This window comes from Erythrolamprus reginae, chromosome 3 (assembly GCF_031021105.1).
Source record: "Erythrolamprus reginae isolate rEryReg1 chromosome 3, rEryReg1.hap1, whole genome shotgun sequence".
Taxonomy (NCBI): Eukaryota; Metazoa; Chordata; class Lepidosauria; order Squamata; family Dipsadidae; genus Erythrolamprus; species Erythrolamprus reginae.
In genome coordinates this window covers 216394217-216417542 of record NC_091952.1, presented here as the reverse complement: position 1 = coordinate 216417542, position 23326 = coordinate 216394217, and the positions used below count along the sequence as shown (strand labels likewise).

The 23326-nt window shown below is 37.4% G+C and overlaps 1 protein-coding gene across 8 annotated transcripts in view; it reads left to right on the top strand.

The window, feature by feature from the left end:
- Nucleotides 1–23326, top strand: part of NCOA2 (nuclear receptor coactivator 2) — a 175700-nt gene that overhangs the window by 10567 nt on the left and 141807 nt on the right. For 7 of the 8 annotated variants that reach the window (XM_070747916.1, XM_070747914.1, XM_070747915.1 and 4 more), the window contains exon 2: nucleotides 2076–2152. The gene's annotated coding sequence lies outside the window, so the exon portion shown is untranslated. The remainder of the gene's footprint in view (nucleotides 1–2075; nucleotides 2153–23326) is intronic. The other variant, XM_070747910.1, reaches the window with a different exon arrangement.

Genomic DNA, 23326 nt, shown 5'->3' with positions numbered 1-23326 from the left:
TAGCACTAAAACATTTCAGAATGCTGAACAGTTCAACACACAGACAACTTAAAAAAAAATCCTTTAAAAAATCCTAATGATTGTTGATGCCAATATATGTTACCTTATGGAAGTAAGCTGTAAAAATTAATGAGAGGACAATAATGCATATATTACTTTTTTAGTTTTAAAAACTTGTGCAAAATTTGATGATGGAAACGTCAAAGCTGTTTGCATTCTTACTTTCTGCTTATGTGAGAGCTGTATGTATTAAGAATCCTGAAAAGTTTTAGAAGGGTGTGTCAAATTTACATAGTCAAGGTGGCACCATGTGACATATCATGACTTGCCCCCCTTCACTAAACCAAGTGTTGGTTTGGCAAGTATGTCATATATCTGGCCCGCGGGCCACAAGTTTGACAGCCTGTTCTAGAGATAGTTTTGGTAATCCATTCATCAGACAAGGCTGCAATCATATCCATACATTTATTTCAATAGGATTTTTTACAGTATGCTTAAAGTGTAGATGAGGTATAGTCATTTACTTACTGATTTTAATGTTTTGTTAGGTGTCACATTTCTGCACATGAAGACTAGTTTCTGCACAATGGAATTATTTTTGTCTGCTTTATGTTGGAAAAACATAGATTCCAGATTTTTTTCTTCGGTTCATGTTTTTAATATACACCTCTTCATATGCTTGTGCATATCTTTGAGGAACAGAATATATTTTTTTTTCTTGGTTACTTGGGTTCAAGCCATTGTGCAATGGGTGGATTATCAATATAGCATCTAACAGTCTGTAATTAGTCTTCAATTAAATATAAATTTTAGAAAGTCATTTTTTTTTAAAAAAAAACCTTTGTATTCTCTATTGAAAAATTGGAGAGGACACCAGCATTTTTTGAAATATTTGGTAATGAAATTATTGAAATTTAATGATTGGCTATTTTTAAAATATATTGTAGTTTTAATTTTAGTGCCTATGAGACAACTTTAAAAAAAATTGCCAGTATGCTACAATTTTGTTCTGAAATAGTTAAAATAAAATAATCTGTAGGTAATTTATGCAATAATGATTGGAATAATAAAAATCATTACTAAATGCTGTGATATAGGAATCTGCCTTTAATAGTTAGAAACTAGGTTCTTAGTTTTCATTACTATTTATCATACTAAATTTTCCAGATATTCTGTACTGAAGGATATTTAACTTTTTGAAGTCATAAAATGTTTATCTGGGGAATGATTTGATTTGATTAAGAGCTGGAGTGGCGCAGCAGGTAGAGTGCTGTACTGCAGGCCACTGAAACTGACTGAAGATCTGTAGGTCAGCGGTTCAAATCTCATCACTGGCTCCAGGTTGACTCAGCCTTCCATCCTTCTGAGGTGGGTAAAATGAGGACCCGGATTGTGGGGGCAATATGCTGGCTCTGTTAAAAAGTACTATTGCTAAAATGTTGTAAGCCGCCCTGAGTCTAAGGAGAAGGGCGGCATAAAAATTGAATAAATAAATAAATAAAATAAATAAGTATATTTTCTGAGTTGATTTAAATAGATTAAATAAGATAAACATGCTCAACTGCATCAATATCTTGCTCTTATTAGAGAAGAATATAGCTGGCTGGATGCAAGTGATGCTTGTGCATCATTCTTTCAAATGCTTTATGGAAGAGACTTTGTTGCTTACAATATGGAGCCCTACATTGGCTTGGCTTTTCAAAGCTAAAATTTCTTTACATGTAAATGATTTCCATACAAAAACATTGGAGAGAAAAAAAGAATAATATCCTTTAGAAATGGTAGTTGAAGTTATTTTTTAAAAAGGATCGTTTTATAGCACTTTAGAGCAAGGGTCCCCAATCTCTGGACTGCAGTTTACTCCAGTGCTATGGCCTATTTGCAATCAGACTTTGCAAGAGACAGGCAGATAAGTGTGCATTGGCCCACTGCTCTCATGGCCTGGTTCCCGTGTTCCCCCCCTTCCACTGGGCTGCCCTCAGAAAGGTTGAAAATGACAAAAAAATAATGTGGCAATATAAAAGAAGCAATAGAATTTGGTATGAATGTTTATTGTCTTTTTTATTTGTTTATAGCAGGCTTGAGATGTATCTGAAGATTGGAGTTTTCAAATATACAACCAATACTGATTTAACTGCCTCATTGAGTCTTGGTAAGTTATCTTTATTAAGTTATTATTATCAGGAATGAAGCATATGGCATTAAGTGTTTGCACAAAAATAGTTCATCTTGTGTTTTCATTCTCATCTAGCTTTTTTCTGTTGACAAGAGGTTTCATGTGTTCACATAATAAAAAGACTTATTAGCTAAGTCATATTGAAAAGCAGGCCTTGAAACAGATTTCCTACCCTGTGTTTGGATTCTCCCACAAAGGAATCCTTTTGGTTCATGCCTGGAGTGCTTGGGATTGGCCACTTTTCTTCACCTTGTGGAGTCTGAGGTGGAGATATCCAGTCTTGAGACCCTAATGGAGTACCTGGCTCCTTTATCCTACTCTTGCCAAAGAAAGTTCCTATCAGTTGTTTTCTGTAGTGGAAGCTCTAAGGAGGAATGCTGAAATAGAATCCAAAGCAAAATATTATAATTATTTTGTTTTGATCTTGGCAGTAAAAAAATGCTGTTGCTTTGCAAAGCAGGTGTAAAAGTTAGCTCTTCTTACACAGGCAGTGAAAAATAACACGAAATCAAATCTGACTATTGCAAAAACTAGGGACAGATGTTTTTTCACGAGAGGAGGTGAGTAGCCAATATCATAGAGCTTGCTCTTGAAACATGGCAATCACCAGCTATATTTCATTATGGCCTTGAATCTTTTCTTCAGTACAAGTAACATCAGAAAGTCTTATATCATCTGAGCTTGGCTAATTGGTTCCAGTCCTGCCTGTTGGACTGGAAGTCTGACAGCAGCATCAAGGTATGCTTTGTTAGCACCTTGGTTAAAGTAAGGCACTCTTTTAAAAGCTTGCGTTGGCTTTCTCAAAATTTTGAGTTTATGTAAAGAGGCCTTATTCTGAAAGTTTTACCATTTCAGTTTCATTTCAGGCCTTTTTTAAAATTGCAAACCTTTAAAACTGTGCAGGCAGACCATGAACTGCATAAAAAACCCTTGGGTTTATATCTAATGGATTAAGACTAAACATGGTTCAATCAGAAACAAAATATAGTAACTCTAATAATAATTAATAACAATAATAATAATTTATTAGATTTGTATGCCGCCCCTCTCCGAAGTATAAATATAGTCAGATCATTTTTTTTTACATTTACACAATTTTCCTTTACATAAATTTATGTGGCCTTTTTTTTTTTTTTTACATTTATACAATTTCCCTTTACATAAATTTATGTGGCTTGAGACATAATACTTGGTTTAGTTAGAAATAGGTTACTGCCTATCTAATTAGCGGCCAATGTCTATCACCAGCATGCCTGGTATAGAATTTACCATCACTTTCCCAAACTATTGTTTTTACCAGTTTCACTTACAAATAAGATGAGATATTTTTTGCTTTTAGATTTTTAAATGTACAATTGTTATTTTAGATTCTAATTATTAGATTTGTCATTATATATTGTTTTTATCACTGTTGTGAACCACCCCGAGTCTGCGGAGAGGGGCGGCATACAAATCTAATAAATAAATAAATAAGGAAAGGTAAGATCCATGCAAGCTTATAGTTGTATAAAAAGCTTCAGAGAAATAGTAGCATAAGCATACAGGAATTATTTATCCTTTTCACAATTACGATAATAAATTTTTAGGTTGCTGTTGGGTGGGTTCTACTTACCTTTCTCACTGGTTTGCATCACAATGGAAGTGCATGTTTTACTCTTGCTTCACTTGTGCATGCATCACTTCCTGGAAATGACCCTCTTCATATACACAGTACTAAAAACCAAGCTTATGCGTAGAAGCAAAATACAAGATGGCCCCGCTGAAAGAAGCAGCTCAGGGGTGTGTCAGATCTGGGTCACTGTCGGTCGGTTTCATCAATCCAGGCTGCCAAGTTACTAACAGTTTTATTGAAACAGTCCAAACTGGGAGAGGAACCCACTTCTGATTGCTGTGTTAGGATTTTGTCTTATAAAAGCACAGTGCTTCCCACTGGCTTTTTGATCCCATCAGTGATATATTTTTTTCTCAGGTTGCCTCAGCTTAGTCTTTTTTCTTCTTCTAATGGTTTCTATTGCTACCCAGTCTTTATATTTGAACCATCATCATCTTCCCAACAAATATAAACATGATTAGCTATGACATATAAAACATAAAACACAGGATTCCTGAGTCTTATGTTTTGCCTGTTTCCCATTATTTTTTGAATCTGAAATAGCATTAAAAGCAGTGTATAAAAAACAAAAATCAGAGATTTTATGATATTTAAAGTATGCCATTAAAAGAAAGATTTTAAAGACTACACTTTTTTGTGCATCAGTTGTGGGATTTTGAGAAAATTGTCTTTAATTTTATGAAGAACAGTATTTTTCAAGTACAATATTTTGATTGTTATTGCTTATTATCTACTGTATGATATTATATTACCTGGAAAAATGGGTGATATAAAAACTGGCAATCTCTACCATCTCCAAATGACTAGATGAAGGCAGATTTGTCTCCAGTGTCTGAATGAAGATAGTGAAAGAGCTACCCAAGTCACTGCTTGACAGTAACTGGTGCTAATTAAATACAGAGTCAGATAATGACACTGATTCCTGGATGAAAGCCAGATTTGCTTTCACTTTCAGAAAACTTAATTTTCTAGCTCTGTTTATCTGTCAGCTCGGTGTGATATTGCAGCTAAGTTGGAATTCATACTGAAAACAATAAAGTATCTTCTTTATGAAATTAATTTAATATTTATGCATTCGTCAATGTATTGAGCAAAGAGTTGTTCAATTTTTAATACTGATGTACCATTGTGTTCCAGTCCATCCCAATATTTCTTCTACACTGCTTGTTAATAGTTTGATTAGAAATCATCAGTTGAAATTATGCTGTGTTCATGTATAAAAGTATTTTATATGCTCTGAAATGCCTATAAGTTTTGTATATTGTCTGATATTTGAGAATCAATACGTTGTATTACTTCTGTGCAACTGTAATTCCAATATTAAGATTCCAGGTTTGTGGTTTGTACTGCTGATCAGATTTTTGGTTTGTAATGCTGATACAATTTACTTGTGTAAGAATTGCGCCACAAATGTAACACAAAGGATTACAGGTAATCAATAATTTACAGCCACAAATGAACCCAGAATTTTGGTTGTACATCGTTGCAATAAATGTCACATCACTATGTGACTGGATTTGATTTTATGACCATGTTTACAATGTTATTAAGAAAGTCATTGTCATTAAGAAAGTCACTTGAATACCACATGGTGGTAACTCCAAATCCAATTTATCCAATGAATTTGTTTTGCTGAAAAGCAGCAAAAGGTTGCAAAATGTGATTTTGAGATGCTGTAACTAGTAGGTAGGAAGCAATTGTAACTTCAAGGACAACTGTAAGTAATTTTTTCAAGCACATCATAACTTCTAATATTTATGTGAGCAGTTGTAAGTTGAGGACTACCTGTATGAAACAGTTGCTATTCAGCTCTCTTTTATGTATTTGAGGTATGGTTGTTCCAGTAAACTCAATATTGTATTGGTACCAATATAAGCTGCTGAAAGGGTTTTAGTTTTGCATCTATTTTGCTTAATATCTACATTTACATGTCAAGTGAAGATATGTTGTAAAATCTAGAAGAACATATAGCGGATATAGAAAGTCTAGACACACTTCTTTTTGAGATGTAAAAAAAGGAGATCAAGGTCAATCATTTCAGAATTCTTTCCACCTTTAACATAAATGTATAAACTACAATTCAATTGAAAAACAAACAACAACAAACTGGAAAAACATAACAATAAAAAAGCAGAATAATATGGCTGCATAAATGTTCACACTCTCTTATAAGTAGGCATATTGTGTTCAGATTTAACCAGTCATATTAAAATTGATGCTAAATAGTCAGTACACACCTGCCATCAATTAAAGTGACTAATTAAGCCCATATGAATTTCAGCTGTTCCAGAAGGGGTGGGTTTTTTTTAACATTTACTCAGTTGCTTCTTACAGCAAAGTCCATCCTCTCTAAAGAGCTTACAAAACACCAAAGAGATTAAGGTACCAGTCAGGAGAAGAGTACAAAAAATGCTCAAAGACATTGGATATACCATGGAACAGTCAAGACAGTCATCAATAAGTGGAGAAAAGAACTGGATATGCTTTCAAAATTGATTTTTAAAAAACCAAGAAGAAAACTGATCCAAGAGGTCTACAGCAACCTAAAGGAAACATAGAAACATAGAAGTCTGACGGCAGAAAAAGACCTCATGGTCCATCTAGTGTGCCCTTATACTATTTTCTGTAATTTATCTTAGGATGGATATATGTTTATCCCAGGCATGTTTAAATTCAGTTACTGTGGATTTATCTACCACGTCTGCTGGAAGTTTGTTCCAAGGATCTACTACTCTTTCAGTAAAATAATATTTTCTCATGTTGCTTTTGATCTTTCCCCCAACTAACTTCAGATTGTGTCCCCTTGTTCTTGTGTTCACTTTCCTATTAAAAACACTTCCCTCCTGTACCTTATTTAACCCTTTAACATATGTAAATGTTTCGATCATGTCCCCCCTTTTCCTTCTGTCCTCCAGACTATACAGATTGCTGTGGAGGAGTGCTGGTTGTGTATTGCATGTGACAACAATCTCCCATATCCTTCATATGTTTGGGCCATGGGGTTTCAATATGGAACACTTTTTTAATAAAGAAAACATCCAAGCCCAGCAATATTTTGCAAATACTTATATCAAATCTAACAAAGGCATATAGGAAAATGTGTTTCAGTATGATGAAACCAAGGAAGAACATTTTTGGCCATAATTTCAAAAAGTATGTTTGGCACATAAACAGCATTGTGCATTACCAGAATACTCCATACCCCCAATGAAGCATGGTGGTGGCAGCATTATGCTTTAGGGCTGCTTTTCTTTAGCTAGAAAAGGCGTTAGCTTTTATCCAAGGTAGAGGTAGTACAAATGTCAGTCAACTTTATGCTGAAGATGAAGAGAAATTTCAACATGACAACAGCTCAAAGCACACCTCCAAAAAACCCCAAAAGAAGAGGATGATCAAAATTTTGAAATGGCATAGCCAGAACCCAGACTCGAATCCAGCTGAAAATCTGTGGGGTGAGCTGAAGAGGACTGTGCACAGGAAACACCCTTGCAATCTAACAACTATGAATTGCTTTTGAAAGGAAAGTGCCATACTGATAGGCTTCTACCACAAAAGACTGAATTCTGTCATAAAATCAATACGTGCTTTAAAAAGTACAGTGATCCCTCGAGTTTCGCGATCTCGATCTTCGCGAAACGCTATATCGCGATTAAAAAAAAAAAATTTAATTAAAAAAAAAACCACTTCCGCGTTTGGCTTCGGGAGTCAGCTGGGAAGCGGCGCGGCTGTTTTAAAAGGTCGCAGCCGGCCTGGGGGGCTTCCCAGCATCCCCCCGAGTCCCCAACCTGGGTCTTCCCGGCCGCCCACGCAAAGGGGAAACCCTGGCTCCTCGCTGATGCCCGCCGCTCGCCCGTCCGCCAGCAAGAGGGGGAAGACCCAGGGAAGGTTCCTTCGGCCGCCCAGCAGCTGATCTGCTCGGTAGCGCAGCAGCAGCGAGGAGCCGAATCGGGGTTTCCCCTTTGCGTGGGCGGCGGGGAACGCAAACTCCACCATCTACGCATGCGCGGCCATAGAAAAAAAAGGGCGCGCATGTGCAGATGGTGTTTTTACTTCCGCAACCCTACATCGCGAAAAATCGATTATCGCGAGGGGTCTTGGAACGGAACCCTCGCGATAATAGAGGGATCACTGTATTACCATATTTTTCGGTGTATAAGATGCACTTCATAGAAACATAGAAGATTGACGGCAGAAAAAGACCTTATGGTCCATCTAGTCTGCCCTTATACTATTTCCTGTATTTTATCTTAGGATGGATATGTGTTTATCCCAGGCATGTTTAAATTCAGTTACTGTGGATTTACCAACCACGTCTGCTGGAAGTTTGTTCCAAGGATCTACTACTCTTTCAGTAAAATAATATTTTCTCATGTTGCCTTTGATCTTTCCGCCAACTAATTTCAGATTGTGTCCCCTTATTCTTGTGTTCACTTTCCTATTCAAAATACTTCTCTCCTGAACCTTATTTAACCCTTTAACATATTTAAATGTTTCTATCATGTCCCCCCTTTTCCTTCTGTCCTCCAGACTATACAGATTGAGTTCATTAAGTCTTTCCTGATACGTTTTATGCTTAAGACCTTCCACCATTCTTGTATCCCGTCTTTGAACCCGTTCAATTTTGTCAATATATTTTTGTAGGTGAGGTCTCCAGAACTGAACACAGTATTCCAAATGGGGTCTCACCAGCGCTCTATATAAGGGGATCACAATCTCCCTCTTCCTGCTTGTTATACCTCTAGCTATGCAGCCAAGCATCCTACTTGCTTTTCCTACCGCCCGACCACACTGCTCACCCATTTTGAGATTGTCAGAAATCACTACCCCTAAATCCTTCTCTTCTGAAGTTTTTGCTAACACAGAACTGCCAATACAATACTCAGATTGAGGATTCATTTTCCCCAAGTGCATTATTTTACATTTGGAAACATTAAACTGCAGTTTTCATTGCTTGACCCAAAAAACATGGATAGAAATTTCTGTGTGGTTTATACAGCGTTATATTGTTTTCTTCCAATTTTAAACATCACGTGGAAGGTTTGGCTGGTTCACCAGCTATACTCCTACGTTACACAGGGTTGCCTCTAGAGATGGAAGGTAACAGCTGGTAGGGAATGGATCAGCTACAGTGTGATGAATCAGTCCAACAAGTGGAGGATGACACTTGTTTATAAGTTGCTGCATTAGTTGCTAGTAGGTTTCCAGACCCAATGCAGAGTGCTGAATTGTTGTATTTAAGGAACTACATGGTATAACACTAGTTTATATCAAGCAATACCTTGTCATAGTAGCATTTACCTTCTCAATTTGGTCATTGTATGCCATTTCAGTCTCCTCCTCCTCATTCTTTAGAAGTTCATGAAGGACATGCATGTGTAGTAGTCCATTTTTATGAAAGCTTTGGGGGAGTTCAAAATTTAGATAAAGCTAATAGGGTCCCTTAAATATTCTTAATAGGATTTCTTGTAATATTTGTAGATTTATATTAATTGTATTGTATTTGTTGCACTGTACATTGCTCAGAGTTCAAGAGTGGGCTGTAAAATAAGTAAAAAAGCAATAGCACTTAGATTTCTATACAATTTCATAGTACTTTATAGTCCTCTCTCAGCAGTTTGGTGTCAGCATGTTGTCCTCAACAGTATGGAACCTCAGAAGGATTGAAGGCCGAGTCAACCGGCTGGAGGGGTTAGGAGTCTGAGGCACCGTTTTACAGTCACATGAGCTCAGAAGACCATCTCTTGGCTGTGGTGAGGACGGCGTTTACATGGGTGTGCTTGGTGTACCAGTTGCGGCTCTAGATGGGGCTACCTTTGAACAGCGTTCAGAGACTGCAAATACTGCAAACTGCAGCCGCATGAGCTATTGTGGGCCTTCCAAGATCTGCCCACATCTCAGCATCACTCTGTGAGCTGCATTGGTCTCTGGACACAATTTGAAAGTGTTGGTTATAATCTACATGGCTTAGGAACAGATTACCTATGGGACCGTCTTCTGCCTTATGTATCCCAGAGACTGGTCAGGTCCCACCGAGTTGACCTTCTCCAGGTCCCATCGGCCAGGGAGTAGAAGAGCCTTCTCTGTGGCAGCTCAAGCCCTTTGCAACCAACTCCCCCTGGAGATTCATATTGCCCCCACCCTCTTGGCCTTTCCCAAGGCCCTGAAATCCCATCTTTGCTGGCAGGCATGAGAGGCCGTAAGTGTTAAGAACTAACTCCAGCTGATGCTGTGGACGGTTAAATTTAGTTGGATGAATGTGGTTGATTGTGTTTTTCAGAAAAATTGGGTTTTAGATGTTTTTTAAGCAAATGGCCAGGCTGGAATTCCCGCACGCTTGTAGGAGAGAAGAATGACGGTAAAAGGAAAAGAAAGGTGGCCACTCCTCAAAGCCATCCATGCATGGCTCGGCAGATGTATTGGGAATTGGACACAAGCACTGATCGTGCTCAAACAAAGCCTAGCCAGGAAGTTCTGCCCCTACCACACCTGGTGCCGGCACTGTGGCTGCACATGAAAATCCTCCAGTGTGCCACAGTTCCAGGATAGTGGAAGCCCACCCTGCCCTTCAGGACCCGAGGTTCAGTGGGTCTTCCTTCCCCTATGCCAGTGTCAGTCTTACCTTCTGCTGCTGCTGCTGCTATGGGGCTAAGTCTGAAAGCAGAGGTGGAAGGGAAGGCAAGAAGGTGGCAGTTGGCCAAAGGGTCCACGTAAGCTGAGCGCACCAGGCCCAAAAGATATGAAACAGCAAGCGGTTGTCCTGGGACTGCTGCATATGCGCACAGCATCTCCAGCCATCTATTGCTACCTGTTCAGGGAACTGCCAGTGGCCACTGCAACTGGGACGCCTGAACCGGTCCAAACTGGTAGCATGTCTCCCCTGCTCTAATATCTTAATTTTGTAAATTTTTCCGTAGCTTTGCTAGAAAAGCTTTTATCTTTTGTTTTAAAGTCCTGTAAAGTTTTCTATTACAACTTAGATAATGGTACTGGTTTGGACTTGGATGGAATTTGTCACTAGAAATTCTGATGTGGAAATACTGAAGTTTGAAAATATGCAGGATTTATGCTACTGCTACAAGATTTTTTTTAAAGCATAATAATCATACAGTAAACTTCAACAAATAAGTAAGAATTGGCCTTTTAACATGCATGAATATATATATTAAATGTAGGCTAAATCTAAGGAGTTATTCAAAATGTTCCTGTTTTGATTGGAAATTAATAACCATCTTGATTCTGTTACTAAAAAAAATTCAAATATGGGTCTACCCTAAAAGATGTTGAGTCAGGCTTAAATGATAATGTATGTGGCTTGTAAGCCTACTACCTTTAAAAAAATACTGGCAAGTTTAAGAACAGGGTGATCTATAACTGGATTGTTTAATAACATGATATTCAAACGTTTTCTCTATAAATTGCACTTTTCATATGCATTTCAGATATTGGCCTCTCCACTTATAGGTTTCAGTTTCTTTGTTTGTTTGTTTGTTTATTTGTTTGTTTATGTATTTGTTTGTTTGTTTGTTTGTTGGATTTGTATGCCGCCCCTCTCCGTGGCCTCGGGGCGGCTAACAACAGTGGTAAAAACAGCATGTGACAATCCAATAATAAAACATCTAAAAACCCTTGTTATAAAAACCAATCATACATACAAACATACCATGCATAAATTGTAGAAGCCTAGGGGGAAAGAATATCTCAATTCCCCCATGCCTGACGACAGAGGTGGGTTTTAAGGAGCTTACGAAAGGCAAGGTGGGTGGGGGCTATTCTAATCTCTGGGGGGAGTTGGTTCCAGAGGGTCGGGGCCGCCACAGGGAAGGCTCTTCCCCTGGGTCCTGCCAAACGACATTGTTTAGTTGACGGGACCCCGAGAAGGCCCACTCTGTGGGACCTGATTGGTCCCACAGAGTGGCGGTCCCGGAGATAATCTGGTCCGGTGCCATGAAGGGGTTTATAGTACTTAGGTTCATGTACTTGTCCCCAGTAAAATAAAATCTACTTATATAATATGTAAGAATTTTTATTATGAATATTATGAATATAAAAAGTATGTTCAGGAGTGAGATTAGATCACTTCTGAAAGCTGGGCAGTAGTTGTTTTGTTTTGTTAGTCTTTTAGATAAGTAACAAGTCAACTGGGATGAGAATGGAGGAATGAAACATTTAGCTTGTCCTTGGTTCATATCATTATCTGAAAATTATACCTCTCTGAGCAACTCAGAAATGAAGAGATATTTGTATTTCTGCAGAAAAGTATTGGCATATTCTCAAATATTCAATAATATAAATACATTTATATTTGTTATTTTGAGCTTAATAAATATGACCTAAAAGATATAAAGAACAATACAATTTCAAAAAACAAAATGAGGAACTTTCTCAGTACATTCTTTAATTGACACTGATATTAATGTTTTTCAAAGTCCTTTTGCACATTGTGCATACCCATTTGGTTTTAAAATTATTATTTTAAAAGGTACTTTACATTGAGCTATCTTGCATCAATTCATCTAGTCCTATCTCTGATACTTGTGGCTGCATAAGCAAAAACTGTTTTTTGAACCTTTTTATCTTGTTCACTGCATCAGAGATGTCAGGGGTTGATTGTAGACCTGTCAGAACTGTCAAATGTAGTAATTTAATTACTAACTGCAACAATAGTGGCAAGGTTGATTGCTGAGAACTGTTTTCCATAAGTCATTGCATCTTTCCTTCAAAAACAGCTGGCTTTCTAAGTAACGTGTGAAGGTTATCAGTGCAAGATGTGCAAAATATTTTTTCTCTTAAATAGAAACTCAGTTTGAATTAGTTTCAAGAGGAAACTAATTTGGCATGCATCAAAGCATCAAACTATAGCATGCGTGCCACAGGTTGTCCGCAGAACCATATCTGGAAGCACGCAAGGCATTGCCCTTTGTCAGCTCCAGCATGCACATGGAAGCTGGTCAGCTGATTTTTGACTTTCCAGAGAGTGGGAGGAGGTTGTTTTCTCCCCAGGCTTCAGGAAAGCTTCCGGCTGTTTTTCGCTCTCCCCAGCCCAACGGACCTACCGAAAGTTCATTTCTGAACTTCCTGTAGCCCCATTGGGCCTGTTTTTACCATCCACAGACTCCAGAGGCTTCGGTGAATTCTGTGCACATACCGTGTTTCCCCGATAGTAAGACCCCCCCGATTGTAACACATATGGGGGGTTTCAGAGGGGTCGGCTTATATAAGCCATACCCCGAAAGTAAGACATAAGTAAGACATATGTCTTACTTTCGGGGAAACACGGTAGTATAAAAGGAATTAAAGGGGGAAAAAACTAGACAAATACTATTGCTGCGCCCTCTTCACCAGCCTCCTTTCCGGCAGCTCCCTGCGCGCCCCTAGCCTTCGCTCGCCGCGGCGCCACCGCCTCTTCCCCTGCCGAGGCTCAGCTGCAAGCGGCCAGCGAGGCCGATCGGCTCCGAGGCGAGTGGCCGGAGCTGTGCCCTCCTTCGCCCGGCTTCTTTCCGCTCGCCTCGGAACCGATCGGCCTCGCTGGCCGCTTGCAGCTGAGCCTCGGCAGGGGAAGAGGCAGTGGCGCCGTGGCGAGCGAAGGCGAGGGGCGCGCAGGGAGCTGCCGGAAAGGAGGCTGGTGAAGAAGGGCGCAGCTCCGGCCGATCGCCTCGGAGCCGATCGGCCTCGCTGGCTGCTTCCCCTGCCGAGGCTCAGCTGCAAGCGGCCAGCGAGGCCGATCGGCTCCGAGGCGAGCGGAAAGGTGAGTGGCGCGGTCAGGCGCCCTCCTTCGCCCGCCTCCTTTCCGGCAGCTCCCCACGCCCGAAGACGAGCCGGCCCCGGTGCCCAGGACAATGTAAGACATACCCCCAAAGTAAGACACAGTGGGGCTTTTGGGGGTAAAAAGATAGTAAGACACTGCCTTACTATCGGGGAAACACGGTACATAGGGGGCAGCGTGGGGGGAGATTGTGCATGCATGCCTGGGGGAGGGCACTGCATTATGGGTGTGGGCACGCGCATGCATGCCCTTTTTGCACCCGAACAAAAAACGGTTTGCCATCATTAGGCTAGAAGATCGAAGGCCATGAGATGCAGCCCTGCCTTAATTTGAAATAAACTGAGTGACTGTGGGCTAATCACTCTCTCTTAGACCCAGGAAGAAGTTAATGGCAAATCATTATAATGAAAATAATGCTAAGAAAAATCCACAAATTTGTTCAGTTTTGAGTTTTGTAGTTAAAAAGTTAGAATAATTAATACTCTAATATATTGGTACTGATAAATGTTGTAATAGCAAAATTACTTAAAAATTATGCTATGTGATACTTCTTTATCAGAGTGGGTTTTGAGAACATATTATGGTTTGTTGGCTTCCAGAGTCCTATATTAATCTACTAGGTCCCAGCCAAATATCAATGAAGGAAGTTGTAGATTCAAATGTATAGAATATAAATTTATATCCTGAGGATGATCAAAATAAAGCTGAAATCTATTGTTTTAAATATTTATTTTAAAGATGGTTTTTTTTTGCTTTTTAAAACTTTTGGGTTATACTTTTTAAATATTGTTTCATTATGTATTGCAGATTTTTTCCTAATGATAAAACAGTTTAGTAACATGATAATTTCATAAAACGCAAACTATAATGGTTAAATTTAAACTGTTAAATATTTTAGTTTTAAAGCATATTTTGGTAAAGTATTCTTTAAATAACTTTTAGGATTAAATAAAAGTAATCTAAAATATTTTTTAAATTGCCAATAAAAAGAATAACAAAGAGTTACATAGTTGCATAATTACTTAGTGAATTCATTAAAATACATTTGAGAATAGTTTATTATTCAAGGAAAATGGATAAATAATGGGATATTGTCATGTTTCCTAAGAATGGTAAATTAAATGCTTAAATATTTCATTCTGATTACAATCTAACAATACTATTAGTCCTATTCTTGACACATCTTGAAAAAATTCTTTACAAACATTTGATTATTTTCTAGAACTTTTATAAAATAACACAATATATTTTCATAGAATTCCACTGAATCATGAGGTTTTAACTAAGAATAATATTCAGTGTAACTTTTATATGTAAAACAGAGTTAGCTATGTTTGACGGTACTGCTGTTGTCTTGAAAATATTTAAACTAATTGTAAACTTGAAGCAATGTATATCTTCATTTTATGCCAAATGGATATATGAAGTTCCAGTCTGTTAAGTTAGGCATTGTGGTGCACTCCAGATGTTTTGGATTTCAGATATCATCAGATTCAGATAGCATGAGTAATAACAAGTGACAATAGAAATTGCAGCCCAATATATCTAAAGAGACTAGGTTGTCATTCTCTAGGTTAATAACATTATTCAAAAATATTTGACATTTGCATTTTTTGTGTGTTTTAATCAGTATTGAGTCAGTGACTAATCAATCCTGGTTTCCAGTATTTATTCAGAAAAATGTTTTAGCCTTATTATTTCCACTGTATCTATTCAAACACAAATTGCAATCTGTTTATTTCCCCAAAGAGAGCAAACACTATTCCCATTAAACAAAAACAACACCTTTTTGAATTTCATATAGCCTGTAATTTCTGTGGGGATATGTTGAGGAACTAGTTTAAATATACAGTAGTAATTGTTTAATAAAGTTCACCAATTTCCTTAACATAGGTTCAATGAATAAACTTTGAATTTTATTGCTTGTAGCTTTCAAAGCTGGAATTATTTCATTTGTTTATATTAATCATTAATCAAATTTTGCAGCTCTTTAAGGGCTGTAAGCATTTACATTAGTTTAAGAGCAAAAGCTACTCTCAGCCAATTAGATTCTTAAGCCAATTAGAAGATTCATTTTGTACTCAACTCTAAGCAGTTTTATAGTTTCTTTAACTTCAGTATTTAATGCTTCAAATTACATTTAAGTAATTCATTTTAAGAGTTATCAGGCTTGTATAGTCTTAATATCTCCCCTTCTACAAGGAATACCAACCAGATTTTATGAAAATAAAATAGACTTTCCTATGTAGATTGCCACACATGAATAGTAATGTTTAAATTTTTTTGATGCATATTAGGTAGGGTAACTCAATAGAGAGTTGTCTATGGTATGTCCAGATTTCTGCTGGGGAGAATTGACATGTTTCTATTCCCTCTGAACACATGAAGTATATGAAGAATGGCTACTCTACTGCAATTAACTACAATGTGCATATGGAAATTGGAACCAAACTTTCAGCACAACTTAAGGGAAGAGCTGTTTATCACTTCTGGCATATTAAGATATATAAACAAAAGTATACTCAAACAATCTAGTTTTCAAACTTTTTTGCATCTAGTTTTCAAACTACTAACGTCCTAAAACGGACGTTAGTAGTAATGGAAGACTAAGAGCAAAATAGCTCTATATTTAGACAGCTTTGTGTTATTAAAGCTCAGACTGAGGGCTAATATTGGGAGACTGTTCACAAAGAATCAATCACTGTATCCATGGCAGCTTATGGCAGCCAAAATTATGATTGTTTAGTTTAGTTAAGGCATATTTTCATACTAACATACTTTATTAAAAAGTTTATGTTTTTGTGAGTTACAGCTTACCTATTCAGATGCAGTGAAGATTTTACAGTGACGTAGGATTTAAATTGGGGTGGGGGGCGAAGGAGGAGATGGAAGGCAGATTAGTTATGTATTTCAAATTTCCAGGACGTGCCATTACAGACCTCTGAGGAGCCATCTTGGGAGTTGGGTGGGGGAGACATTTCACAGTACAATAGAGCAAGCGAGTGTTAGTGAGGGGTGGGGGGGTGCCTTAGGGGTTGGTCCTCTCCCCCCTACTATTCAATATCTACATGAAACTGCTGGGTGAGACCATCCAAGGGCATGGGGTGAGGTATCATCAGTACGCTGATGATACCCAGCTGTACATCTCCACCCCATATCCAGTCAGTGAAGCAGTGGAAGTGATGTGCTGGTGCCTGGAGGCTGTAAGGGTCTGGATGGGTGTCAACAGGCTCAAACTCAACCCTGACAAGATGGAGTGGCTGTGGGTTTTGCCTCCTAATGACAATTCCATCTGTCCATCCATCACCTGGGGGGGGAATTATTGACCCTCTCAGAGAGGGTCCGCAACTTTGGCATCCTCCTTGATCCACAGCTAACATTAGAACATCATCTTTCGGCTGTGGCGAGGAGGGCGTTTGCCCAGGTTCACCTGGTGCACCAGTTGCGGCCCTATTTGGACAGGGAGCCTCTGCTCATAGTCACCCATGCCCTCATCACCTTCGACTACTGCAATGGGGCTACTACATAGGCCTACCTTTGAAAAGTGTTTGGAAACTTCAGATCATGCAGAATGAGGCCACGCGAGCAATCGTGGGCCTTCCTAGATATGCCCACATCTCATCAACACTCCACGGCTTACATTGATTGCCAATCAGTTTCCAGTCACAATTCAAAGTGTTGGTAATGACCTATAAAGCCCTACATGGCATTGGACCAGAATACTTACGGGACCACCTTCTGCTGCACGAATCCCAGCAGCCAATTAGGTCCCACAGAGTCGGCCTTTTCCGGGTCCCATCGACTAAACAATGCTGTCTGGCAGGACCCAAGGGTAGAGCCTTCTCTGTGGTGGCCCCGGCCCTCTGGAATCAACTCCCCCGGAGATTCGAATTGCCCCCACCCTCCTTGCCTTCTGCAAGATGTTAAAAGACCCATTTATGCCACCAGGCATGGGGAGACTAACCTAGCATTTGAGAATGGTGTGTTTGTGTAGAATTGAATGCTTTTTTTTTAGTAATAATGGGGTTTTAAATTAGTTTTAATATTGGATTTGTATCATATTGTATTTTGTTGCTGTTATGAGCCACTCTGAGTCCTTGGAAAGGGGCGGCATACAAATCTAACAAATTATTATTATTATTATTATTATTATTATTATTATTATTATACCTTTTGATAAAATGTGTCAGTTTTTCAATTCTCTGTTCATCATAAACATGTAAGTATTTTATTGCACTATGCAAAATTTATAGTCCAAACTGATGATTAAACATCATACTGAAGAAAAACATGATTAAAGCTCTCTGAAAATATGAAACAAGCTTAGTCTTATTTGAGCACTAGTATAATTCAACAACATAAGATATTGAACAGAATTTTGTATTAATAGAGATGCTGCATTGATTAGTAAAGAATAAGTGTTTGTTTAATTCAACATAGGTGGAATATATGTTCACAAAGGAAGCAGTGATTTCTTCCCTTGCCCAGACAATACCATCAGGGTATTATAAAATAACAAGTTCAAAGCTGTATCCCTCTTTAGTTTTTTTTCATATTACATAGTAAACTCATATGGATAAGAATTCTAGAAGTTATAATCTAACTTCACACTGGAATAGTGTCACTATAAAAAATTGTGAACTGCTTGGTTTCATGTACAGTGTTCTCTCGATTTTTGCGGGGGATGTGTTCCGAGACCGTCCGCGAAAGTCGAATTTCCGCGAAGTAGAGATGCGGAAATAAACACACCTTTTTTGGCTATGAACAGTATCACAAGCCTTCCCTTAACACTTTAAACCCCTAAATTACCATTTCCCATTCCCTTAACCATTTACTCACCATTATTACTGGTACTCTCCATTGAATAAGACACTTAGTGATTCTGATATTTATAAACATATTTATTAACAATAATTATTTTTTTGTTATTTATTTGCAAAAATTATTAGTTTGGTGAGGCGTATGATGTCATCGGGCGGGAAAAACCGTGGTATAAAAAAACCCTCAAAGTATTTTTTAATTAATATTTTTTTGAAAACCATGGTATAGGCTATTCGCGAAATTTGAACCCGCAAAAATCGAGGGAACTCTGTATTGCACTCTGATATAATTTGTTATGGCTTTATATATTTCATGAGTCCGGTACTCATGAGGAGTAAACTCCTATTAGAGTAAACTAGTATGTACTGTAACTGTGTTGGATAGCTCTTTGCAGAATGAGAATAACAAGGTAGAGAATTACATGTCCACACCTTCCTGTTTACCTTATTTTATTTGCTTGAATGTATCATAGTAGAATATTGTATAGAAAAGAGGAATCCTGTGATGTCTTTCTTATTTGTTCCTTCAATGATGGGGCAAAAGTTGTTGCTCCCATTGGCCGTAATAGTTTCTCAGTAGCCTTAGTAATACTATAAAATGTTTATATTTAAAAATGAATATCTTGTATTTATGTTATATTTTCTATATTGAAGAAAATAATTGTGTGCAGGCATTTTAAGATATAGGTTTTTTTTTCTCATCTGAAGTTTGAAATAAGGCGCAATGACTTTCTTCACAGAACAATAACATTGAGTGTAACTTATTCAGCTTTTCTTTGATAAAGAGTCCTCGGAGAAGGGCGGCATAGAAATCCAATTAATAATAATAATAAAATGTGCTTTTTAAATTAACAATGAAAATAGACACCCATAAAAAGAAGAATGGAGGAGAAAAAGTGAAGACTACATGGAAGGCTAATTTTTTTATTTTTCATGAACATTCTTACATTAAAAAGGAAAGCAAAACTTTAAAATGGATATACAGTACTGTACAGTACCTTAAAGCATGTCCGTTTCCATTTTTCAGTATTTAGTATTTTGACCTGTATCTATGCTTACTTTTAAAAAAAAGTTTTTTCCAAACAAATACCATTTACATGTATTATAGATTTGCACAAAAGAAAAACCAGGTAATGCAAAGGTTATAAAGTCTTTAAGACATGAGCAAAGTTTGCATAAAAACATATGGATACAGTATGGATAAAGTATAAAAGGGGTGAGAAATATAACTAAATTTGAAAAGAATAGCAACCTGTGAGGTTGCTAAACATCAGTGTTCTTGCTTTTTTTGGTGGCATGGTGATTATTTTAAAAAAAATACTAGACCCATTGGGTTACCATTTTAGTGATTAGAGTGCAGCACTGCAGGCTACTTCAGCTAACTGCAGTTCAAATCTCACCACCGGCTCAAGGTTCCCTCAGCCTTCCAGTCTTCCGAGGTGGGTAAAATGAGGACCCAGATTGTTGGGGGCAATGTAAACTGTGAACTGCTTAGAGAGGGCTGTAAAAGCACTATGAAGCCATATATAGGTCTAAATGCTAATGCTACTGCTATATTACTTAAACAGAGAAACAGAATGACCAAGGGCAAGCAAAAAACCAAAAACAACTTCCAACTTCCTTTCAGCTTCCTTAATGAGTATCTGTTGTGAGAATTTGGCAGGGAGTATTGGAAACCTTCCCTTCCCCTTCCTTCCCTCCCCTTTCCTTCAGTAAGTGGATATTGATGGCTGGGGGGAAGTTGTAAGGGATTGGGAAACTCACAGAATATTTAAAAATGAAGGAGCCAGAGTCTAGCAGCAGCAGGCAAACTGATACAACCAAATTTCATTTCCTTGGGAATCATGAATTTGAGACACATTCTGTAAGTTATTCAATTTGAGGCATCTTGGTTCAAAAATTGTTGCCCTGTGTTGTACCATTTCACCCATTTAGGATAGGATAACAAGAATTTAATAGTATATATATATGAATAACAATAGCCCACTTGTGTCAAGTTGCAGCTTCTGTCCTTCCATCTATTGCCTGCATTCCTAATCCATCTAGAAGTGGTCAAAAATATTAATCTAATTTTTAAAAAACTGCCTAGGTGTCTTTCCAAAGAAGGATTCCTCCTTCATACTGATATTTTTCCCCAAGGTGTCCTGTAGAATCTACCTCATTGCAGGGAATAATTTTCTAAATTTTAAAGTTAAACTTTAAACAGTATTTGCTGCTATCAAACAAAAGCATCAGTGGCTAGGCTTGTGCAAATCCCTTGAAAAGAGGTATTTTGCAACACACAGGAGCATATACAAAGCAGCCTTCTTCAGATCAATAAAACAGTGACATCAGAGCTATTGTGTTGTGTACATGCATATGGGAGCACTTGTAAAGCCTGGGAATAGAGAGATGGCTGCTTCAATGCTTTGTATGTAGGACTGTGTGTTGTGAAGCAACTCTTTCAAAGGATTTACATAGATAAAACAGTAATATAAATGATCTCTGGAGTTATGCTCCATATGCCTTTCCTTAAGAAAAGAATTTTTAGGATTGAATAAAGAGGTGGCCTAAAAATGCCTAAAAGGCTTTTAACTTGTAAAGAAAACAAAAGGCCAACTGATTAGAGAAAATCAGTTAATTGTTTGCTATTATGATGATAACTAAAATGCCAAAAGGCTTAAAAGCAAAGTCAATATAACAAGGAAGAAATGTATGAAAGAGAATTAAGCCATGTTTTAACTTGTGTCTGTGTAGGAGTAAATTTTTGAAAGTTCGGATGTGCATTTTAGATGTAACTTTTGGTAGTTGAAATATGGTATGTACTTTAAGCATAACATATCATTAGTATGTTTATTCATAGAAAGAAATAAAAATGTCCCATACAATTTATATTTCTATAATATAAATTATATTAGATGGGGCCTGCCATTAAGTTTTGCCTCTTTATTTTAATTTTTTTCTCTACCACAGAACAAATAATATTTAACCTTTATTAAAACTTTAGTAGTGAAGCCATGGAAGTATCACATATCTCTCTTCCTGTTGCCAATTCTTTCAAGTTGTGCTAGCCAGTTTTCCTTGTGATTCACAGCGGTAGTGCAAACACAACACTAAACAATGCATAAACAAATGTTATAAAAACTTATGTTAAGAATGAGTGTTCTTTCTCCTGTGATTTAATTGCAGGAATAAAATAGGAAGCTTTTCCTTCTGTTTTCATTAAATTGCTGTTATTTAACCTATGCATTTTTTGTTAGTCTTAAGTGAGGTTAATATTAAAACCAGCCTTTAAATCTTGTTTTTGGTCATTTACAGCAGTGATTTTCAACCTTTTTTGAGCCGTGGCATATTTTTTACACTTACAAAATCCTGGGGCACACCACCAACCAAAATTACACAAAATGACACTCTAACGCAGTACATATTATACATATAGTTAATAATATAGTTTCTAAATGTATTTATACTCACTTAGTGTGAAACCTGGGCCTGTTTCAATGAACACAAAAGAATATCCTGTCAGGAATGGTAGTTTGGGGACCCATGTTCAATTTCCCCACGGCACACCTGACCATGTCTCGCGGCACACTGGTTGAAAAACACTGATTTACAGAACAGCTTATGCATGTTTCTTCATAATGATGGTCTATTGCAGAGGTAGGCAAAGTTGGCTCTTCTATGACTTAATGAATCCGGCTTTCCCCTTCATTTGTCAGAAACCCTTCTCTCCGAAGGTCGTAAATGCGAGCAGGTGATCCCAGGACACTACAACCATCATTAATACATGCTGGCTGCCAAGCACCCAAATTTTGACCATATGACAGCAGGAACATTGCAAAGTTATAAGTGCAATGACCGGTTCTGAGTCAAATTTTTCAACCTTATTGTAACTTTCAAACATTTTTCAAACAAATGGCTATAAGGTGAGGCTACCTATGTGGTTCCCATTTTATTTTTCCTAGACTCTAATCCAGGCATCTCCCTTGGTCTTCAAGTTTTTAAAACTGCAAAGAACAACCCCCATATCTGTTAATAATCTTTTGGGATCTGAGAGACATTGGGTTTAATTGCATGCAAAGCTATATATCATTTAGGATTCAGATGGAAGTATAACTTATTTTTGTTTCACACTAACTTTCATCCTGTAGTTACCTGGGTTTAGATTTTTTTTACTGCTATCTGGAGTCAACATTTCCTGATAGCATGACGAGAGATGGACTTCTAACCCATTGGTCATGCTGAACTTGTGGGGGAAATGGTTATTCTAACCTTCCTATGCTTTCTGCAAGACTAATGTTTACATTTATTTAAAAAATACTTCTGATGGAATCCTATCAATTACTGAGCCAATTATCAAATGGACTTCCTTTCATTGAATGTGTTGAAATATAAAACAGACACTCTGGAACTCTGTTTTGGATTATTGCCTTTGGTGAAGAATTAGAGTCAGTGGCATAAATGAGACTTCTAATACTGTAGATCCTAAAAGAATAAAATGGTATAGGAACAAATTATAGCCAAAGAACCAATACTATTGTATTTTGGTTTGATGTAGTTGTGTTACTGGAGATTTCTTATCCTCTAAAATTCTTATTTTCTATTTGTCTTAAACTAAATTAGTAAGAAAGTTGGCACTTTCCATGATTTCTCTTTCTGACCTTTTGATCGTAAATAAAATGAATGACACTGAAAAGAAACATTTAAAAAATATACTTGTGGTTTTGGAATACTTGGCAAAGCTGATGGCATCCCTGGGATTTAGAAAACTGTTATTAAACAAAAAAACTATGCTCTTATTTTCAGTCTTTTAAAGTAAAAATAAAAATTGATATGCTTGAATGTTTATATATAAAAGATATTCCTTGTGATTCTTTTTCTTTTATCATTTTTTCAATCATTTAATGCTAATATTCAAGTACTATGAAGTATTAATTTCTATCACATTGAAGCAATTACAAGTAGTCTTTGACTTA